This window comes from Melanostigma gelatinosum, assembly GCF_949748355.1.
Source record: "Melanostigma gelatinosum genome assembly, chromosome: 6".
NCBI classification, from domain to species: Eukaryota; Metazoa; Chordata; class Actinopteri; order Perciformes; family Zoarcidae; genus Melanostigma; species Melanostigma gelatinosum.
In genome coordinates, this window is record NC_136639.1 from 15,024,162 (window position 1) to 15,047,310 (window position 23,149).

A 23,149-nucleotide genomic window follows, 5' to 3' on the forward strand; every position below is an offset into this window, starting at 1 on the left:
CGGTTTGCTCCAAATCGAGTTCCGTGTCAGTTTCCTTCCCTCTTATTGGTGGTTCTCCTCCAATGTGTGGTTTGTCACTGTCTGGTTTGTCATCCTCTTCAGAAAAAGCTGAAGGAGTGGTGGCAATGGATGCAACTAAAACTGGCCAGCTTTGTGTTTGAGCTGGTGTCATTGTTGTAAACTCTGTATGGGTCCTTGTGGGAATTTCAGTGTGAGGAGTGACAACTCCCTCAATTTTGCCCACGACATCCTCTTTCTCAGATGTTCTATCAACACTAGTTGACTCCATCTTTGAAGCTGGGGTAGCATCAACCTTGAATACAGTCTGGATTTCATCTGGGGGCAGAGACTGTTCCTCCGTACTGTCGATCTTTGGTTTCTTAGTAGTCGTCATCTCACCAGACACACTCTCAAAACTGCCGGATCCACTTTCAGCCCCAGTACTAATGATGGAGGGGGACTTAGTTGTGGCAGACAGAAGCTCAGAGGTGACGTTCTCAACTTCACCACCAACAGTGCTTACTGTGACCATGCTTTCTTCTGAGCTGTCGGTGCTTTCTGAACCACTCGCAGAACTAGACAAGGATACTACACTAACAGGGGCTGAGGTAGAAGGCAAGAAGGTAACAGCTGCTGCTACTACAGGTGATTTGGTTGCATTTGCTTCTGAGCTACTTTCAGTACTGCTCAGTGAGTCAACAGGCCGACTCTCAGATGTTTGAGAAACAGGTGGTGTAGGAATCAGAACTGTTCCTGGAACTGCTTCAACTAGGTCTGGTGTGTCATAATCTGGGGTCGAATCTATATTGTCATATATATTCTCTTTAGAATTTGTATCTGGGGATGGTTCAATCTTTGCACCACTTGAAACCCAGTCAACAGCTGTTTCAACTGTCCTACTGGCTTCAGCAACTGAAGAAGACGCTGTGGGCACAGTTGTTAATCCTGTAATCGGTCCTGAGGTTTGTTCGTATGTAGATGATTCTGGCTCATCTGTTTGGGTGTTTGTCATTTCAGGTGATACAGTGCTGGTGATGATACCCAACTCACCAATACTGGACAGGGTTGAAAAAGCTGGAGTGACAGAGTCTGAATGGATGATAGTTGTTGTATTGTCACCTGAACCTTCTTCTTCTGTTAAAATGCCAATACTTCTTTCTGTTGATACAGGGATCTTGTCACTCTCTGATGATGTTGTTTCATAACTTGAAGCCTTTTTATCTGTTGAAGTGCCTGTCTCAAGTGACACTCCAGTTGATTTCTCAGTGGCAGAGGTGGAAGTGGTAGTCCATCTACTCTCTGCTGTCACCATTTTGGGTGATGCTGTTGAGGCTACTTGATCAGTAACATCTGAAATGGAAGTCTTCAAAGGAGTCTCAGTGCTGAACAGTGAAGATGCAGTTGAAAATGGAATATTTTTTGTTTGCATTGAAAGTGAAGAAGCTGTTGCCTCTAGAGTTAGTTCCACTGAGCTTGAGTCTGTAGAAGATGCTGTCGCAACAGCTGTTTCTGCTTCAGGTTTTGCAGATCTGTCAGTTGCAAGTTTTGGACTTGTATTTTCAACCCCAGCAGGCACTGTCCCTTTAGAACTGACTGTTTCATCTGTAGGACGTGAAGTTATTGCAGCATCGGTGGATGTGTGAGCTGTCTTATCTTCCAGTGACGTAGCTGTAACTGCAGTATGGGGAGTCACACCACTAGGTTCAAAGTGTTTGCTTGACTCCCCACTGAGCAACATTGGTCTGGTTGTGGCATATACGGTTTTCTCAGAGGAGATGTCAATGTGGGGATGATTAGTGAACGTAATCTCTGACCTTGCCTGTTGGAAGGACACCTCAAATGGTGTAGTATCTGGTTCTGGTACGAAAGTGGTGACAAACTGAATCATTACAACAGGCTTTGAAGTGCTTTGTAGAGAAGACACTGTCGATGTAGAAAGGGATTCTTTTGTGGATACAGTGGTCATGTGGTCCTCTGTGCTCTCTTCGTGTGCTGAGGTTGACATCAAACTAATGGTAGGGGGTGAAACTCTGTCTGACAATGATGCTTTCTCTACCTCTGTGGCTATCTCACTTGTTTTAGTTTTATCCACTAGGGTCATTGTGGTGGGTTTTTCTGTGCCCCTGAACTGAGGGGAATCTGGAGTGGCTAAAGAATTTTCACTCTCAGATGTCACTGTCTTAGGTGAAGCAGTTGTAGTATCTAAGATCTCATCCGCAGAGCCCTCCTCACCTGCAATATCTGTGTTACTTCCCACTGAAAATGTATTACTGCTGTAGGGAGGAGATGATGTTAGCATTTGGTCCATTTTCATTGTACTGTGCAGAAGAGCAGCTGTCCGTGTCACATGCTCTGTCAAATGAGTGTGATCATTTGATCTATCCTTCCCGGTACCTTTAGGAGATGGTGAGACAGTTGGCTTCTCTGTGCTATAAAGACTGGAAGCAGCCGTTGATACTGCAATTTCAGTTCTGCTGGTGGCAGGTTCAGGTGAGGTAACTGAAAATGTTACTGGTTTGGCCTTCCCTGTTGAAGTTGTCAGTGTACCAGAGGTTTGATCACTTGAAGTGTCTGTATCAGTAATGGTTATTACTTCTGTGTCAGACGGTTTCGCTGTGCTATAGAGAGAAGATGAAGCACTTGTTGACTTTGCAAACTCTCCTGTGGCAGTTCCAGGTGAGGTTGGTGAGATATACTCTGCTTTACTCGTAGATTTCACTGTGCCAGGGTCAGCAACTAAAGGTACAGTGGTTTGCTTGGAAATGGTTGAACCTAAGGTTTCATCTGTTGTGTCATAACTTGTGGCTGTAATAGCTGTGGGTAAGGAGGTAATGGGTTTTAATTTTTCAATTGTGCTGATCATATACTCCTCACTGGACACCGGAGCCACTGAGATTCTGTCTGTTGTTTCGATTAAAGTTTGAGGTGGCAAGGATGAGAAAGCTGCGATCTCAGTTATAGACTCAGTGACATTATTGCCTGATAAATCCTCTTCCACCAGTTCCAGAACTGGTTTGGTATGAGTCCCAATAGAGACAACTGTATGCTGTGTAGTTAAACCATATGTTTCTTCAGAGCTTGACTTTGTGGACAGAGTAGTAGCTGGAGTGGACTGTGGTGCAGATGTAACTGTCTCTTCACCAGATGTCAGAATACTTGACACACCTTCTACGGTTGATGGTTTTGAAGTAGGCGGTAAATATTCAGAAGATGTTGAGGCTAATGGCAAATCATTGGTTGAGGTTGCATGTACATTTACTGGTTTAGGAGTAAAGAAGGTGGCCCTATCAGTCCCTGAACCCTCTGATTCTTCTGTTACCTCCAACCTTTGTGTCATTGTAACTGGTGTGACACCTCCAGCTTCCTCTGTCTGGATGGTTGGGTAAAATGAAGAAGAGGGAACTATGGAGATAGTATCTGCATCAATGATTTTATCATCTTTGGTGATACGCTCAGGAGTGATGCTGCCTTCCTTCATATTGTCTGTTACTGTAGAGAACAACTCATCTTCATCTTTTGCATCCTCTGTGAATATGATGGTTGTGCTGGTTGATGGTTTTGACACATGCAAAACCATGGTAGGTGTTTGTTCAGTTAGGTCAGTCTTGGAGTGGCTGCTGCTGGGAGTAATGATCACGACATGTTGGTCTGTAATGCTATTATATATAATGGAGTGAACAGGGGAGGACATTGATGTGAATCCATCTGGCTTATGTTCACTGCTCGAGCTTACTGCGGTGAAGTCAACTGTAGAGCGATCACTAACTGAAGCTCCAATTGTATGGGGAGACACCGTTGTATAGGAGGATTGTGTTATGTGCTCAGCTACAGTAAATGTATCTTTCCCAATGCTAGAAACAGGAGACTCTGTAGCTTCAGAAGTGATGGAGCTGTGTGTATCTGGAGTAATTTCACCCTCCTGTGAGGAAACCTGCTCATCAGAGGTTGGTGTGACTGACACAAAGGTTTCGGTTTCACCTGTTGCTTCTCCAAATGTGACGCTGTCCATCAATAATGGCTTTGAGGTGAACATCTCAGTGGTTTGGTCACCAGAACTCTCTCCCTCAGTCAAAGTAAAGGCTGAACTTGGTGGTGATTCATCAGTTGCAGATACAGACACACTAACCGACCGGGCAGATGTGACAGCATATACTGTTGGTATGTTTAGCTTCTCTGTGCTGTAGAGAGAGGAAGCTGGAGTTACAGCAGATTTTGGAATATCAGATGGTCCACTTTCATGCAATACCGTTGTTGTTTTAGGTTTCTTTGTGCTGAACAGGGAAGAGGTTGTACTCTTTATCTCTTTATCTTCAATGTCCGATAAAGCTGAAGATGCAACCAAAGTGCCAGCAGGAGACTCTGTGTTGTAAACAGTTGAAGATGAGGTCTGAGGAAACATATCAGCTGAGCTTTCCTGAACTGTTGTCGTGTCCATTTCAGGGGACATTGCTGTTGGATTATCAGTGCTGTGAAGAGAAGAAGCGGCAGTAGGTTTTTGTGTTAGAACATTGTGAATGGACAAATCTGTTGTTTGGTCACGTGATCCCTCCTCAGTGGTAGCAACATCACTAGATGACGACACCATTTCTGTTGTAGCTGCTACAGCAGTGGGCATCACAGGAGAACTTGTGAGTGGTTTAAATGTAGTTGATCCGACGGAAAGGTCAACACCTGAACTTTCACCCTCTACTACAGAGTCATCTGGGAAGCCACTGCCCTGCTCAGTATTGTAAATCTCAGTGCTTGTCATGTGTGGTGATTGGGTTGATGACATAAATTCCTTAGTAAGCTGTGTACTGGAGTGAGTCGAGGATGCAGCATTTAACATGTCAGATGTTCGCTCAGTGTCATCAATTTCGGTTTCATCTGTGGCCACAGTAACTTCTTCCTGGGGTTTTGATGTAGTCTCAATGGATACCTCTTCACCAGATCCATCTGAACTTGACTCCTCCTCATCAGTTGAGCCCCCAGAGCTCTCCATGTCAATAAAAGGTGACTCTGATGTTGGTTTCTCAGTGCTATAGAGTGATGAAGCTGCAGTAAAAGCTGATTTTAAAGTATCACTTGTTTCAGTTTGATGGGAGGCTGTTACTGACGGTGACTCTGTACTCCACAATGAAGAAACAGTAGATGCTGAAATGAGAGAGTCTTGAGTCAAATCTGCAGTGCTGTCTCCAGAACCCTCTGAATCAGTGGTAATGGGGAATGATGCTGTTTCAGGTTTCATTGTTGAACCACTGATGGAAGGACTGGACTCCAACATTGTAGTTTCACTGCTGATATCTTTATCCTCAGTGTCTGAAACAGCAGATGATGGAACGGGAGAGGTTGTTGTTTGTGCCTCAGTGCTATAAAGAGACGATTTTGCTGTGATAGATGAGGCCTCAGGGAAGATTTCTTCAGTTTGGCCACCTGAGCCATCTTCATCCGTCGTTGCCAAAGTAGAACTTGTCTCTGGTGTAGTTGACAATGTCCCAGTTTGACTTGTGGTTACAGGCTCTTGTGTTTCAGGTGACTCTGATGTTGGTTTCTCAGTGCTGTAGAGTGATGAAGCTGCAGTAAAAGCTGATTTTAAAGTATCACTTGTTTCAGTTTGATGGGAGGCTGTTACTGACGGTGACTCTGTACTCCACAATGAAGAAACAGTAGATGCTGAAATGAGAGAGTCAATGGATACCGCTTCACCAGATCCATCTGAACTTGACTCCTCCTCATCAGTTGAGCCCCCAGAGCTCTCCATGTCAATAAAAGTAGAGGTTTCCTTTGAGGTATACACAGTGACACTGGGGATTGCCACGGGTTGAGAGGTTTCAAAGGTATAAGGGTTTGTTGTGACAGTTGTAAATTCTCTGTCACTTGAACTTTTCTCCTCAATAAATGTGGTTGTAAATAATGGTCTAAATGTGGTTATTGCTAAGGTTGTTTGTTCCACAGAGGATTGATCAGACGCGGTTGGTGTTTCTAAGGGAGTTTCATCTGTGGATTCAGATGCGTCATCTCCTGAGCCCTCTACATCAGTAAAATCACCAATTCCTGACTCAGATACTGATGCTGGCACTGCCTCAATTGTGGAAGAAAACTGGGGAGCATCTGTAGACTCATCTGTCATGAACTGTGGGATGGTTTGGGTTGATGATTCAACACTAGGCTGTGACGTGCGCTGACTCTCAGCTATCTGAATTCCATCTGTTGCTGTAGAGAATGGGAATTTGTTTTGAGATTTACCGGAGGCAGTTGGTGGCATAGGTGTTGGTTTCTCAGTGGGAGAAGGCGAAAGCAGTTCCTTGGTAAGCATGTATGGAGTTTGGTTTATAGTACTTTCGGTAGTTGTGATCACAGAGTCTGTTTCAAAATATACAGATTGCTTTTCTGTGCTTTTTTCTATGTCAGCTGATATTGGTCTCTTAGTACTGGAAAAAGAAGAAGCTGTAATAACAGTAGATACGAAGCTATCACTTCTTCCAGTTGCAAGTGATGCTGTTGTTACTGCTGGTTTCTCTGTGCTGAACATTGGAGAGAAGGTTGTTGATGTTTTACCAGGAACTTTGGTGGTTTGATCAATAAACTCAGTGTCATCAATTATAGGGATGGATGGCCTTGTGGAAATTGGAGATGCAGCTGCTGTTTGCTGTGAGCTGCCAATCACTATAGCTGAGAGGCTGTTTGGATTAACTGTTTGGTCGATAATTGGCAAAAACAAGGCAGATGATTCCTCTGTTCGAATTTCAGTTGTTTGCCGAGTTGAGCTGTTGTCCTCAATCGAGTTGATTGCAGAACTTGTCTCAAATGCATCAATGATCTGGATGGCGGATGCTTTTTCTGTGCTTTCTGGCTTTTGGGGTTGTATAATGTCTGATGTTGACGGCAGAGGTGTGGCAACTGTGGTTCCCAGCGTTGTGTACAGAAGGAGATGAGTGCTGGAAAGTGATGGTCCAGTTGTGTCAATTATTCCAACTGTTGTAATGTGTGTCACCTTATCTCCCGAGCGTTCAGTGGTTGGGAAAGTAGAACTTGTCTCTGGTGTAGCTGACAATGTCCCAGTTTGACTTGTGGTTACAGGCTCTTGTGTTTCAGGTGACTCTGATGTTGGTTTCTCAGTACTGTAGAGTGATGAAGCTGCAGTAAAAGCTGATTTTAAAGTATCACTTGTTTCAGTTTGATGGGAGGCTGTTACTGACGGTGACTCTGTACTCCACAATGAAGAAACAGTAGATGCTGAAATGAGAGAGTCTTGAGTCAAATCTGCAGTGCTGTCTCCAGAACCCTCTGAATCAGTGGTAATGGGGAATGATGCTGTTTCAGGTTTCATTGTTGATCCACTGATGGAAGGACTGGACTCCACCATTGTAGTTTCACTGCTGATATCTTTATCCTCAGTGTCTGAAACAGCAGATGATGTAACGGGAGAGGTTGTTGTTTGTGCCTCAGTGCTGTAAAGAGACGATTTTGCTGTGATAGATGAGGTCTCAGGGAAGATTTCTTCAGTTTGGCCACCTGAGCCATCTTCATCTGTCGTTCCCAAAGTAGAACTTGTCTCTGGTGTAGCTGACAATGTCCCAGTTTGACTTGTGGTTACAGGCTCTTGTGTTTCAGGTGACTCTGATGTTGGTTTCTCAGTACTGGAGAGTGATGAAGCTGCAGTAAAAGCTGATTTTAAAGTATCACTTGTTTCAGTTTGACGGGAGGCTGTTACTGACGGTGACTCTGTACTCCACAATGAAGAAACAGTAGATGCTGAAATGAGAGAGTCTTGAGTCAAATCTGCAGTGCTGTCTCCAGAACCCTCTGAATCAGTGGTAATGGGGAATGATGCTGTTGCAGGTTTCATTGTTGATCTACTGATGGAAGGACTGGACTCCACCATTGTAGTTTCACTGCTAATATCTTTATCCTCTGTGTCTGAAACAGCAGATGATGTAACAGGAGAGGTTGTTGTTTGTGCCTCAGTGCTGTAAAGAGACGATTTTGCTGTGATAGATGAGGCCTCAGGGAAGATTTCTTCAGTTTGGCCACCTGAGCCATCTTCATCTGTCGTTCCCAAAGTAGAACTTGTCTCTGGTGTAACTGACAATGTCCCAGTTTGACTTGTGGTTACAGGCTCTTGTGTTTCAGGTGACTCTGATGTTGGTTTCTCAGTACTGTAGAGTGATGAAGCTGCAGTAAAAGCTGATTTTAAAGTATCACTTGTTTCAGTTTGACGGGAGGCTGTTACTGACGGTGACTCTGTACTCCACAATGAAGAAACAGTAGATGCTGAAATGAGAGAGTCTTGAGTCAAATCTGCAGTGCTGTCTCCAGAACCCTCTGAATCAGTGGTAATGGGGAATGATGCTGTTGCAGGTTTCATTGTTGAACCACTGATGGAAGGACTGGACTCCACCATTGTAGTTTCACTGATAAGATCTTTATCCTCTGTGTCTGAATCAGCAGATGATGTAACAGGAGAGGGTGTTGTTTGTGCCTCAGTGCTGTAAAGAGACAATTTTGTTGTGACAGATGAGGCCTCAGGGAAGATTTCTTCAGTTTGGCCACCTGAGCCATCTTCATCTGTCGTTCCCAAAGTAGAACTTGTCTCTGGTGTAACTGACAATGTCCCAGTTTGACTTGTGGTTACAGGCTCTTGTGTTTCAGGTGACTCTGATGTTGGTTTCTCAGTGCTGTAGAGTGATGAAGCTGCAGTAAAAGCTGATTTTAAAGTATCACTTGTTTTAGTTTGATGGGAGGCTGTTACTGACGGTGACTCTGTACTCCACAATGAAGAAACAGTAGATGCTGAAATGAGAGAGTCAATGGATACCTCTTCACCAGATCCATCTGAACTTGACTCCTCCTCATCAGTTGAGCCCCCAGAGCTCTCCATGTCAATAAAAGTAGAGGTTTCCTTTGAGGTATACACAGTGACACTGGGGATTGCCAAGGGTTGAGAGGTTTCAAAGGTATAAGGGCTTGTTGTGACTGTTGTAAATTCTCTGTCACTTGAACTTTTCTCCTCAATAAATGTGGTTGTAACTAATGGTCTAAATGTGGTTATTGCTAAGGTTGTTTGTTCCACAGAGGATTGATCAGACGCGGTTGGTGTTTCTAAGGGAGTTTCATCTGTGGATGCAGATGCGTCATCTCCTGAGCCCTCTACATCAGTAAAATCACCAATTCCTGACTCAGATACTGATGCTGGCACTGCCTCAATTGTGGAAGAAAACTGGGGAGCATCTGTAGACTCATCTGTCATGAACTGTGGGATGGTTTGGGTTGATGATTCAACACTAGGCTGTGACGTGCGCTGACTCTCAGCTATCTGACTTCCATCTGTTGCTGTAGAGAATGGGAATTTGTTTTGAGATTTACCGGAGGCAGTTGGTGGCATAGGTGTTGGTTTCTCAGTGGGAGAAGGCGAAAGCAGTTCCTTGGTAAGCATGTATGGAGTTTGGTTTATAGTACTTTCGGTAGTTGTGATCACAGAGTCTGTTTCAAAATATACAGATTGCTTTTCTGTGCTTTTTTCTATGTCAGCTGATATTGGTCTCTTAGTACTGGAAAAAGAAGAAGCTGTAATAACAGTAGATACGAAGCTATCACTTCTTCCAGTTGCAAGTGATGCTGTTGTTACTGCTGGTTTCTCTGTGCTGAACATTGGAGAGAAGGTTGTTGATGTTTTACCAGGAACTTTGGTGGTTTGATCAATAAACTCAGTGTCATCAATTATAGGGATGGATGGCCTTGTGGAAATTGGAGATGCAGCTGCTGTTTGCTGTGAGCTGCCAATCACTATAGCTGAGAGGCTGTTTGGATTAACTGTTTGGTCGATAATTGGCAAAAACAAGGCAGATGATTCCTCTGTTCGAATTTCAGTTGTTTGCCGAGTTGAGCTGTTGTCCTCAATCGAGTTGATTGCAGAACTTGTCTCAAATGCATCAATGATCTGGATGGCGGATGCTTTTTCTGTGCTTTCTGGCTTTTGGGGTTGTATAATGTCTGATGTTGACGGCAGAGGTGTGGCAACTGTGGTTCCCAGCGTTGTGTACAGAAGGAGATGAGTGCTGGAAAGTGATGGTCCAGTTGTGTCAATTATTCCAACTGTTGTAATGTGTGTCACCTTATCTCCCGAGCGTTCAGTGGTTGGGAAAGTAGAACTTGTCTCTGGTGTAGCTGACAATGTCCCAGTTTGACTTGTGGTTACAGGCTCTTGTGTTTCAGGTGACTCTGATGTTGGTTTCTCAGTACTGTAGAGTGATGAAGCTGCAGTAAAAGCTGATTTTAAAGTATCACTTGTTTCAGTTTGATGGGAGGCTGTTACTGACGGTGACTCTGTACTCCACAATGAAGAAACAGTAGATGCTGAAATGAGAGAGTCTTGAGTCAAATCTGCAGTGCTGTCTCCAGAACCCTCTGAATCAGTGGTAATGGGGAATGATGCTGTTTCAGGTTTCATTGTTGATCCACTGATGGAAGGACTGGACTCCACCATTGTAGTTTCACTGCTGATATCTTTATCCTCAGTGTCTGAAACAGCAGATGATGTAACGGGAGAGGTTGTTGTTTGTGCCTCAGTGCTGTAAAGAGACGATTTTGCTGTGATAGATGAGGTCTCAGGGAAGATTTCTTCAGTTTGGCCACCTGAGCCATCTTCATCTGTCGTTCCCAAAGTAGAACTTGTCTCTGGTGTAGCTGACAATGTCCCAGTTTGACTTGTGGTTACAGGCTCTTGTGTTTCAGGTGACTCTGATGTTGGTTTCTCAGTACTGGAGAGTGATGAAGCTGCAGTAAAAGCTGATTTTAAAGTATCACTTGTTTCAGTTTGACGGGAGGCTGTTACTGACGGTGACTCTGTACTCCACAATGAAGAAACAGTAGATGCTGAAATGAGAGAGTCTTGAGTCAAATCTGCAGTGCTGTCTCCAGAACCCTCTGAATCAGTGGTAATGGGGAATGATGTTGTTGCAGGTTTCATTGTTGATCTACTGATGGAAGGACTGGACTCCACCATTGTAGTTTCACTGCTAATATCTTTATCCTCTGTGTCTGAAACAGCAGATGATGTAACAGGAGAGGTTGTTGTTTGTGCCTCAGTGCTGTAAAGAGACGATTTTGCTGTGATAGATGAGGCCTCAGGGAAGATTTCTTCAGTTTGGCCACCTGAGCCATCTTCATCTGTCGTTCCCAAAGTAGAACTTGTCTCTGGTGTAACTGACAATGTCCCAGTTTGACTTGTGGTTACAGGCTCTTGTGTTTCAGGTGACTCTGATGTTGGTTTCTCAGTACTGTAGAGTGATGAAGCTGCAGTAAAAGCTGATTTTAAAGTATCACTTGTTTCAGTTTGACGGGAGGCTGTTACTGACGGTGACTCTGTACTCCACAATGAAGAAACAGTAGATGCTGAAATGAGAGAGTCTTGAGTCAAATCTGCAGTGCTGTCTCCAGAACCCTCTGAATCAGTGGTAATGGGGAATGATGCTGTTGCAGGTTTCATTGTTGAACCACTGATGGAAGGACTGGACTCCACCATTGTAGTTTCACTGATAAGATCTTTATCCTCTGTGTCTGAATCAGCAGATGATGTAACAGGAGAGGGTGTTGTTTGTGCCTCAGTGCTGTAAAGAGACAATTTTGTTGTGACAGATGAGGCCTCAGGGAAGATTTCTTCAGTTTGGCCACCTGAGCCATCTTCATCTGTCGTTCCCAAAGTAGAACTTGTCTCTGGTGTAACTGACAATGTCCCAGTTTGACTTGTGGTTACAGGCTCTTGTGTTTCAGGTGACTCTGATGTTGGTTTCTCAGTGCTGTAGAGTGATGAAGCTGCAGTAAAAGCTGATTTTAAAGTATCACTTGTTTTAGTTTGATGGGAGGCTGTTACTGACGGTGACTCTGTACTCCACAATGAAGAAACAGTAGATGCTGAAATGAGAGAGTCAATGGATACCTCTTCACCAGATCCATCTGAACTTGACTCCTCCTCATCAGTTGAGCCCCCAGAGCTCTCCATGTCAATAAAAGTAGAGGTTTCCTTTGAGGTATACACAGTGACACTGGGGATTGCCACGGGTTGAGAGGTTTCAAAGGTATAAGGGCTTGTTGTGACTGTTGTAAATTCTCTGTCACTTGAACTTTTCTCCTCAATAAATGTGGTTGTAACTAATGGTCTAAATGTGGTTATTGCTAAGGTTGTTTGTTCCACAGAGGATTGATCAGACGCGGTTGGTGTTTCTAAGGGAGTTTCATCTGTGGATGCAGATGCGTCATCTCCTGAGCCCTCTACATCAGTAAAATCACCAATTCCTGACTCAGATACTGATGCTGGCACTGCCTCAATTGTGGAAGAAAACTGGGGAGCATCTGTAGACTCATCTGTCATGAACTGTGGGATGGTTTGGGTTGATGATTCAACACTAGGCTGTGACGTGCGCTGACTCTCAGCTATCTGACTTCCATCTGTTGCTGTAGAGAATGGGAATTTGTTTTGAGATTCACCGGAGGCAGTTGGTGGCATAGGTGTTGGTTTCTCAGTGGGAGAAGGCGAAAGCAGTTCCTTGGTAAGCATGTATGGAGTTTGGTTTATAGTACTTTCGGTAGTTGTGATCACAGAGTCTGTTTCAAAATATACAGATTGCTTTTCTGTGCTTTTTTCTATGTCAGCTGATATTGGTCTCTTAGTACTGGAAAAAGAAGAAGCTGTAATAACAGTAGATACGAAGCTATCACTTCTTCCAGTTGCAAGTGATGCTGTTGTTACTGCTGGTTTCTCTGTGCTGAACATTGGAGAGAAGGTGGTTGATGTTTTACCAGGAACTTTGGTGGTTTGATCAATAAACTCAGTGTCATCAATTATAGGGATGGATGGCCTTGTGGAAATTGGAGATGCAGCTGCTGTTTGCTGTGAGCTGCCAATCACTATAGCTGAGAGGCTGTTTGGATTAACTGTTTGGTCGATAATTGGCAAAAACAAGGCAGATGATTCCTCTGTTAGAATTTCAGTTGTTTGCCGAGTTGAGCTGTTGTCCTCAGTCGAGTTGATTGCAGAACTTGTCTCAAATTCATCAATGATCTGGATGGCGGATGCTTTTTCTGTGCTTTCTGGCTTTTGGGGTTGTATAATGTCTGATGTTGACGGCAGAGGTGTGGCAACTGTGGTTCCCAGTGTTGTGTACAGAAGGAGATGAGTGCTGGAAAGTGATGGTCCAGTTGTGTCAATTATTCCAACTGTTGTAATGTGTGTCACCTTATCTCCCGAGCGTTCAGTGGTTGGGAAAGTAGAACTTGTCTCTGGTGTAGCTGACATTGTCCCAGTTTGACTTGTGGTTACAGGCTCTTGTGTTTCAGGTGACTCTGATGTTGGTTTCTCAGTGCTGTAGAGTGATGAAGCTGCAGTAAAAGCTGATTTTAAAGTATCACTTGTTTCAGTTTGATGGGAGGCTGTTACTGACAGTGACTCTGTACTCCACAATGAAGAAACAGTAGATGCTGAAATGAGAGAGTCTTGAGTCAAATCTGCAGTGCTGTCTCCAGAACCCTCTGAATCAGTGGTAATGGGGAATGATGCTGTTTCAGGTTTCATTGTTGATCCACTGATGGAAGGACTGGACTCCACCATTGTAGTTTCACTGCTAATATCTTTATCCTCAGTGTCTGAAACGGCAGATGATGGAACAGGAGAGGTTGTTGTTTGTGCCTCAGTGCTGTAAAGAGACAATTCTGTTGTGACAGATGAGGCCTCAGGGAAGATTTCTTCAGTTTGGCCACCTGAGCCATCTTCATCTGTCGTTTCCAAAGTAGAACTTGTCTCTGGTGTAGCTGACAATGTCCCAGTTTGACTTGTGGTTACAGGCTCTTGTGTTTCAGGTGACTCTGATGTTGGTTTCTCAGTGCTGTAGAGTGATGAAGCTGCAGTAAAAGCTGATTTTAAAGTATCACTTGTTTCAGTTTGATGGGAGGCTGTTACTGACGGTGACTCTGTACTCCACAATGAAGAAACAGTAGATGCTGAAATGAGAGAGTCTTGAGTCAAATCTGCAGTGCTGTCTCCAGAACCCTCTGAATCAGTGGTAATGGGGAATGATGCTGTTGCAGGTTTCATTGTTGATCCACTGATTGAAGGACTGGTCTCCACCATTGTAGTTTCACTGCTGATATCTTTATCCTCAGTGTCTGAAACAGCAGATGATGGAACAGGAGAGGTTGTTGTTTGTGCCTCAGTGCTGTAAAGAGACAATTCTGTTGTGACAGATGAGGCCTCAGGGAAGATTTCTTCAGTTTGGCCACCTGAGCCATCTTCATCTGTCGTTCCCAAAGTAGAACTTGTCTCTGGTGTAACTGACAATGTCCCAGTTTGACTTGTGGTTACAGGCTCTTGTGTTTCAGGTGACTCTGATGTTGGATTCTCAGTACTGTAGAGTGATGAAGCTGCAGTAAAAGCTGATTTTAAAGTATCACTTGTTTCAGTTTGATGGGAGGCTGTTACTGACGGTGACTCTGTACTCCACAATGAAGAAACAGTAGATGCTGAAATGAGAGAGTCTTGAGTCAAATCTGCAGTGCTGTCTCCAGAACCCTCTGAATCAGTGGTAATGGGGAATGATGCTGTTGCAGGTTTCATTGTTGATCCACTGATGGAAGGACTGGACTCCACCATTGTAGTTTCACTGCTAATATCTTTATCCTCTGTGTCTGAAACAGCAGATGATGGAACAGGAGAGGTTGTTGTTTGTGCCTCAGTGCTGTAAAGAGACGATTTTGCTGTGATAGATGAGGCCTCAGGGAAGATTTCTTCAGTTTGGCCACCTGAGCCATCTTCATCTGTCGTTCCCAAAGTAGAACTTGTCTCTGGTGTAACTGACAATGTCCCAGTTTGACTTGTGGTTACAGGCTCTTGTGTTTCAGGTGACTCTGATGTTGGTTTCTCAGTGCTGTAGAGTGATGAAGCTGCAGTAAAAGCTGATTTTAAAGTATCACTTGTTTCAGTTTGATGGGAGGCTGTTACTGACGGTGACTCTGAACTCCACAATGAAGAAACAGTAGATGCTGAAATGAGAGAGTCTTGAGTCAAATCTGCAGTGCTGTCTCCAGAACCCTCTGAATCAGTGGTAATGGGGAATGATGCTGTTGCAGTTTTCATTGTTGAACCACTGATGGAAGGACTGGACTCCACCATTGTAGTTTCACTGATAAGATCTTTATCCTCTGTGTCTGAATCAGCAGATGATGTAACAGGAGAGGTTGTTGTTTGTGCCTCAGTGCTGTAAAGAGACAATTTTGTTGTGACAGATGAGGCCTCAGGGAAGATTTCTTCAGTTTGGCCACCTGAGCCATCTTCATCTGTCATTCCCAAAGTATAACTTGTCTCTGGTGTAACTGACAATGTCCCAGTTTGACTTGTGGTTACAGGCTCTTGTGTTTCAGGTGACTCTGATGTTGGTTTCTCAGTACTGTAGAGTGATGAAGCTGCAGTAAAAGCTGATTTTAAAGTATCACTTGTTTCAGTTTGATGGGAGGCTGTTACTGACGGTGACTCTGTACTCCACAATGAAGAAACAGTAGATGCTGAAATGAGAGAGTCTTGAGTCAAATCTGCAGTGCTGTCTCCAGAACCCTCTGAATCAGTGGTAATGGGGAATGATGCTGTTGCAGGTTTCATTGTTGAACCACTGATGGAAGGACTGGACTCCACCATTGTAGTTTCACTGATAAGATCTTTATCCTCTGTGTCTGAATCAGCAGATGATGTAACAGGAGAGGGTGTTGTTTGTGCCTCAGTGCTGTAAAGAGACAATTTTGTTGTGACAGATGAGGCCTCAGGGAAGATTTCTTCAGTTTGGCCACCTGAGCCATCTTCATCTGTCGTTCCCAAAGTAGAACTTGTCTCTGGTGTAACTGACAATGTCCCAGTTTGACTTGTGGTTACAGGCTCTTGTGTTTCAGGTGACTCTGATGTTGGTTTCTCAGTGCTGTAGAGTGATGAAGCTGCAGTAAAAGCTGATTTTAAAGTATCACTTGTTTCAGTTTGATGGGAGGCTGTTACTGACGGTGACTCTGTACTCCACAATGAAGAAACAGTAGATGCTGAAATGAGAGAGTCAATGGATACCTCTTCACCAGATCCATCTGAACTTGACTCCTCCTCATCAGTTGAGCCCCCAGAGCTCTCCATGTCAATAAAAGTAGAGGTTTCCTTTGAGGTATACACAGTGACACTGGGGATTGCCAAGGGTTGAGAGGTTTCAAAGGTATAAGGGCTTCTTGTGACTGTTGTAAATTCTCTGTCACTTGAACTTTTCTGCTCAATATATGTGGTTGTAACTAATGGTCTAAATGTGGTTATTGCTAAGGTTGTTTGTTCCACAGAGGATTGATCAGACGCGGTTGGTGTTTCTAAGGGAGTTTCATCTGTGGATGCAGATGCGTCATCTCCTGAGCCCTCTACATCAGTAAAATCACCAATTCTTGACTCAGATACTGATGCTAGCACTGCCTCAATTGTGGAAGAAAACTGGGGAGCATCTGTAGACTCATCTGTCATGAACTGTAGGATGGTTTGGGTTGATGATTCAACACTAGGCTGTGATGTGCGCTGACTCTCAGCTATCTGACTTCCATCTGTTGCTGTAGAGAATGGGAATTTATTTTGAGATTTACCGGAGGCAGTTGGTGGCATAGGTGTTGGTTTCTCAGTGGGAGAAGGCGAAAGCAGTTCCTTGGTAAGCATGTATGGAGTTTGGTTTATAGTACTTTCGGTAGTTGTGATCACAGAGTCTGTTTCAAAATATACAGATTGCTTTTCTGTGCTTTTTTCTATGTCAGCTGATATTGGTCTCTTAGTACTGGAAAAAGAAGAAGCTGTAATAACAGTAGATACGAAGCTATCACTTCTTCCAGTTGCAAGTGATGCTGTTGTTACTGCTGGTTTCTCTGTGCTGAACATTGGAGAGAAGGTGGTTGATGTTTTACCAGGAACTTTGGTGGTTTGATCAATAAACTCAGTGTCATCAATTATAGGGATGGATGGCCTTGTGGAAATTGGAGATGCAGCTGCTGTTTGCTGTGAGCTGCCAATCACTATAGCTGAGAGGCTGTTTGGATTAACTGTTTGGTCGATAATTGGCAAAAACAAGGCGGATGATTCCTCTGTTAGAATTTCAGTTGTTTGCCGAGTTGAGCTGTTGTCCTCAGTCGAGTTGATTGCAGAACTTGTCTCAAATTCATCAATGATCTGGATGGCGGATGCTTTTTCTGTGCTTTCTGGCTTTTGGGGTTGTATAATGTCTGATGTTGACGGCAGAGGTGTGGCAACTGTGGTTCCCAGCGTTGTGTACAGAAGGAGATGAGTGCTGGAAAGTGATGGTCCAGTTGTGTCAATTATTCCAACTGTTGTAATGTGTGTCACCTTATCTCCCGAGCGTTCAGTGGTTGGGAAAGTAGAACTTGTCTCTGGTGTAGCTGACAATGTCCCAGTTTGACTTGTGGTTACAGGCTCTTGTGTTTCAGGTGACTCTGATGTTGGTTTCTCAGTGCTGTAGAGTGATGAAGCTGCAGTAAAAGCTGATTTTAAAGTATCACTTGTTTCAGTTTGATGGGAGGCTGTTACTGACGGTGACTCTGTACTCCACAATGAAGAAACAGTAGATGCTGAAATCAGAGAGTCTTGAGTCAAATCTGCAGTGCTGTCTCCAGAACCCTCTGAATCAGTGGTAATGGGGAATGATGCTGTTTCAGGTTTCATTGTTGATCCACTGATGGAAGGACTGGACTCCACCATTGTAGTTTCACTGCTGATATCTTTATCCTCAGTGTCTGAAACAGCAGATGATGGAACAGGAGAGGTTGTTGTTTGTGCCTCAGTGCTGTAAAGAGACGATTTTGCTGTGATAGATGAGGCCTCAGGGAAGATTTCTTCAGTTTGGCCACCTGAGCCATCTTCATCTGTCGTTCCCAAAGTAGAACTTGTCTCTGGTGTAGCTGACAATGTCCCAGTTTGACTTGTGGTTACAGGCTCTTGTGTTTCAGGTGACTCTGATGTTGGTTTCTCAGTACTGTAGAGTGATGAAGCTGCAGTAAAAGCTGATTTTAAAGTATCACTTGTTTCAGTTTGATGGGAGGCTGTTACTGACGGTGACTCTGTACTCCACAATGAAGAAACAGTAGATGCTGAAATGAGAGAGTCTTGAGTCAAATCTGCAGTGCTGTCTCCAGAACCCTCTGAATCAGTGGTAATGGGGAATGATGCTGTTGCAGGTTTCATTGTTGAACCACTGATGGAAGGACTGGACTCCACCATTGTAGTTTCACTGCTGATATCTTTATCCTCTGTGTCTGAAACAGCAGATGATGGAACAGGAGAGGTTGTTGTTTGTGCCTCAGTGCTGTAAAGAGACGATTTTGCTGTGATAGATGAGGTCTCAGGGAAGATTTCTTCAGTTTGGCCACCTGAGCCATCTTCATCCGTCGTTGCCAAAGTAGAACTTGTCTCTGGTGTAGCTGACATTGTCCCAGTTTGACTTGTGGTTACAGGCTCTTGTGTTTCAGGTGACTCTGATGTTGGTTTCTCAGTGCTGTAGAGTGATGACGCTGCAGTAAAAGCTGATTTTAAAGTATCACTTGTTTCAGTTTGATGGGAGGCTGTTACTGACGGTGACTCTGTACTCCACAATGAAGAAACAGTAGATGCTGAAATGAGAGAGTCTTGAGTCAAATCTGCAGTGCTGTCTCCAGAACCCTCTGAATCAGTGGTAATGGGGAATGATGCTGTTTCAGGTTTCATTGTTGATCCACTGATGGAAGGACTGGACTCCACCATTGTAGTTTCACTGCTAATATCTTTATCCTCTGTGTCTGAAACAGCAGATGATGGAACAGGAGAGGTTGTTGTTTGTGCCTCAGTGCTGTAAAGAGACGATTTTGCTGTGATAGATGAGGCCTCAGGGAAGATTTCTTCAGTTTGGCCACCTGAGCCATCTTCATCTGTCGTTCCCAAAGTAGAACTTGTCTCTGGTGTAGCTGACAATGTCCCAGTTTGACTTGTGGTTACAGGCTCTTGTGTTTCAGGTGACTCTGATGTTGGTTTCTCAGTGCTGTAGAGTGATGAAGCTGCAGTGCAAGCTGATTTTAAAGTATCACTTGTTTCAGTTTGATGGGAGGCTGTTACTGACGGTGACTCTGTACTCCACAATGAAGAAACAGTAGATGCTGAAATGAGAGAGTCTTGAGTCAAATCTGCAGTGCTGTCTCCAGAACCCTCTGAATCAGTGGTAATGGGGAATGATGCTGTTTCAGGTTTCATTGTTGATCCACTGATGGAAGGACTGGACTCCACCATTGTAGTTTCACTGCTAATATCTTTATCCTCAGTGTCTGAAACAGCAGATGATGGAACAGGAGAGGTTGTTGTTTGTGCCTCAGTGCTGTAAAGAGACGATTTTGCTGTGATAGATGAGGCCTCAGGGAAGATTTCTTCAGTTTGGCCACCTGAGCCATCTTCATCTGTCGTTCCCAAAGTAGAACTTGTCTCTGGTGTAACTGACAATGTCCCAGTTTGACTTGTGGTTACAGGCTCTTGTGTTTCAGGTGACTCTGATGTTGGATTCTCAGTACTGTAGAGTGATGAAGCTGCAGTAAAAGCTGATTTTAAAGTATCACTTGTTTCAGTTTGATGGGAGGCTGTTACTGACGGTGACTCTGTACTCCACAATGAAGAAACAGTAGATGCTGAAATCAGAGAGTCTTGAGTCAAATCTGCAGTGCTGTCTCCAGAACCCTCTGAATCAGTGGTAATGGGGAATGATGCTGTTTCAGGTTTCATTGTTGATCCACTGATGGAAGGACTGGACTCCACCATTGTAGTTTCACTGCTGATATCTTTATCCTCAGTGTCTGAAACAGCAGATGATGGAACAGGAGAGGTTGTTGTTTGTGCCTCAGTGCTGTAAAGAGACGATTTTGCTGTGATAGATGAGGCCTCAGGGAAGATTTCTTCAGTTTGGCCACCTGAGCCATCTTCATCTGTCGTTCCCAAAGTAGAACTTGTCTCTGGTGTAACTGACAATGTCCCAGTTTGACTTGTGGTTACAGGCTCTTGTGTTTCAGGTGACTCTGATGTTGGTTTCTCAGTGCTGTAGAGTGATGAAGCTGCAGTAAAAGCTGATTTTAAAGTATCACTTGTTTCAGTTTGATGGGAGGCTGTTACTGACGGTGACTCTGTACTCCACAATGAAGAAACAGTAGATGCTGAAATGAGAGAGTCTTGAGTCAAATCTGCAGTGCTGTCTCCAGAACCCTCTGAATCAGTGGTAATGGGGAATGATGCTGTTGCAGGTTTCATTGTTGATCCACTGATGGAAGGACTGGACTCCACCATTGTAGTTTCACTGCTAATATCTTTATCCTCTGTGTGTGAAACAGCAGATGATGGAACAGGAGAGGTTGTTGTTTGTGCCTCAGTGCTGTAAAGAGACAATTTTGTTGTGATAGATGAGGTCTCAGGGAAGATTTCTTCAGTTTGGCCACCTGAGCCATCTTCATCTGTCGTTCCCAAAGTAGAACTTGTCTCTGGTGTAGCTGACAATGTCCCAGTTTGACTTGTGGTTACAGGCTCTTGTGTTCCAGGTGAATCTGATGTTGGTTTCTCAGTGCTGTAGAGTGATGAAGCTGCAGTAAAAGCTGATTTTAAAGTATCACTTGTTTCAGTTTGATGGGAGGCTGTTACTGACGGTGACTCTGTACTCCACAATGAAGAAACAGTAGATGCTGAAATGAGAGAGTCTTGAGTCAAATCTGCAGTGCTGTCTCCAGAACCCTCTGAATCAGTGGTAATGGGGAATGATGCTGTTTCAGGTTTCATTGTTGATCCACTGATGGAAGGACTGGACTCCACCATTGTAGTTTCACTGCTAATATCTTTATCCTCAGTGTCTGAAACAGCAGATGATGGAACAGGAGAGGTTGTTGTTTGTGCCTCAGTGCTGTAAAGAGACGATTTTGCTGTGATAGATGAGGCCTCAGGGAAGATTTCTTCAGTTTGGCCACCTGAGCCATCTTCATCTGTCGTTCCCAAAGTAGAACTTGTCTCTGGTGTAGCTGACAATGTCCCAGTTTGACTTGTGGTTACAGGCGCTTGTGTTTCAGGTGACTCTGATGTTGGTTTCTCAGTGCTGTAGAGTGATGAAGCTGCAGTAAAAGCTGATTTTAAAGTATCACTTGTTTCAGTTTGATGGGAGGCTGTTACTGACGGTGACTCTGTACTCCACAATGAAGAAACAGTAGATGCTGAAATGAGAGAGTCTTGAGTCAAATCTGCAGTGCTGTCTCCAGAACCCTCTGAATCAGTGGTAATGGGGAATGATGCTGTTGCAGGTTTCATTGTTGAACCACTGATGGAAGGACTGGACTCCACCATTGTAGTTTCACTGCTGATATCTTTATCCTCAGTGTCTGAAACAGCAGATGATGTAACGGGAGAGGTTGTTGTTTGTGCCTCAGTGCTATAAAGAGACGATGTTGCTGTGATAGATGAGGTCTCACGGAAGATTTCTTCAGTTTGGCCACCTGAGCCATCTTCATCTGTCGTTCCCAAAGTAGAACTTGTCTCTGGTGTAGCTGACAATGTCTCAGTTTGACTTGTGGTTACAGGCTCTTGTGTTCCAGGTGAATCTGATGTTGGTTTCTCAGTACTGTAGAGTGATGAAGCTGCATTAAAAGCTGATTTTAAAGTATCACTTGTTTCAGTTTGATGGGAGGCTGTTACTGACGGTGACTCTGAACTCCACAATGAAGAAACAGTAGATGCTGAAATGAGAGAGTCTTGAGTCAAATCTGCAGTGCTGTCTCCAGAACCCTCTGAATCAGTGGTAATGGGGAATGATGCTGTTGCAGGTTTCATTGTTGATCCACTGATGGAAGGACTGGACTCCACCATTGTAGTTGCACTGCTAATATCTTTATCCTCAGTGTCTGAAACAGCAGATGATGTAACAGGAGAGGTTGTTGTTTGTGCCTCAGTGCTGTAAATAGACAATTTTGTTGTGACAGATGAGGCCTCAGGGAAGATTTCTTCAGTTTGGGCACCTGAGCCATCTTCATCTGTCGTTCCCAAAGTAGAACTTGTCTCTGGTGTAACTGACATTGTCCCAGTTTGACTTGTGGTTACAGGCTCTTGTGTTTCAGGTGACTCTGATGTTGGTTTCTCAGTGCTGTAGAGTGATGAAGCTGCAGTAAAAGCTGATTTTAAAGTATCACTTATTTCAGTTTGACGGGAGGCTGTTACTGACGGTGACTCTGTACTCCACAATGAAGAAACAGTAGATGCTGAAATGAGAGAGTCTTGAGTCAAATCTGCAGTGCTGTCTCCAGAACCCTCTGAATCAGTGGTAATGGGGAATGATGCTGTTGCAGGTTTCATTGTTGATCCACTGATGGAAGGACTGGACTCCACCATTGTAGTTTCACTGCTAATATCTTTATCCTCTGTGTCTGAAACAGCAGATGATGTAACGGGAGAGGTTGTTGAGCCACTGATGGAAGGACTGGACTCCACCATTGTAACAGATTTATCTGTACTGACCATGGTTGCTGCTGCACTTGCTCCTGTTGATGTCGTACCAGAAGTTTGGTCATCTGTCATTTGTACAGCATTTGTGCTCAATGATCCCGTCTTTGTAACTCCACTTACATTTGCGATTTCTACTGTTGAGGCTGCAGTTGAAATCGACTCATCGGGTTTGACTGGAGAAGTATAGGAGGCCACAGGTGAGGAAGTTTGATCCACTGAAGTCTGCTCATCGGCGACACCAGTGGTTTCCTCAGGTAACTCAGTCATTAGTGATGTGCTTTGTGTAGAGTACTGACTGAAATATTCAGTGAATGATGCCATTGTTGTGTTGATAAGTTCAATAGCACTGTATAAGGGGGAAGCAGTTGTTGCGATGGATTCATACAAGGGAGGAGTGTTTGTCTCATCTTGTTTCCTCTGCTCATGCATAGTGGTGGCTGATGACGTTTTTTCCGACTCACCATTGGCATAAACGGATGTTTTATCTCTGCCTGTTGTTTGTGATGTTACTTCACTCTCCCATGTAGCTTGATCTGTAGTATTTGTGGAACTTAAACTTGAATATGACGTTGCAGTCTCGGCAGAGGCATGTGAAGGTGGGCCGGTTGTAAACATGTTTAC

General features: G+C 44.0%; 1 protein-coding gene across 1 annotated transcript in view; it reads right to left on the reverse strand.

Moving 5' to 3' along the window:
* Window positions 1-23,149, reverse strand: part of LOC306779029 (neurocan core protein-like) — a gene marked incomplete at its 5' end in the record, with an annotated part of 43,932 nt that overhangs the window by 7,043 nt on the left and 13,740 nt on the right. The window lies entirely within an intron of this gene.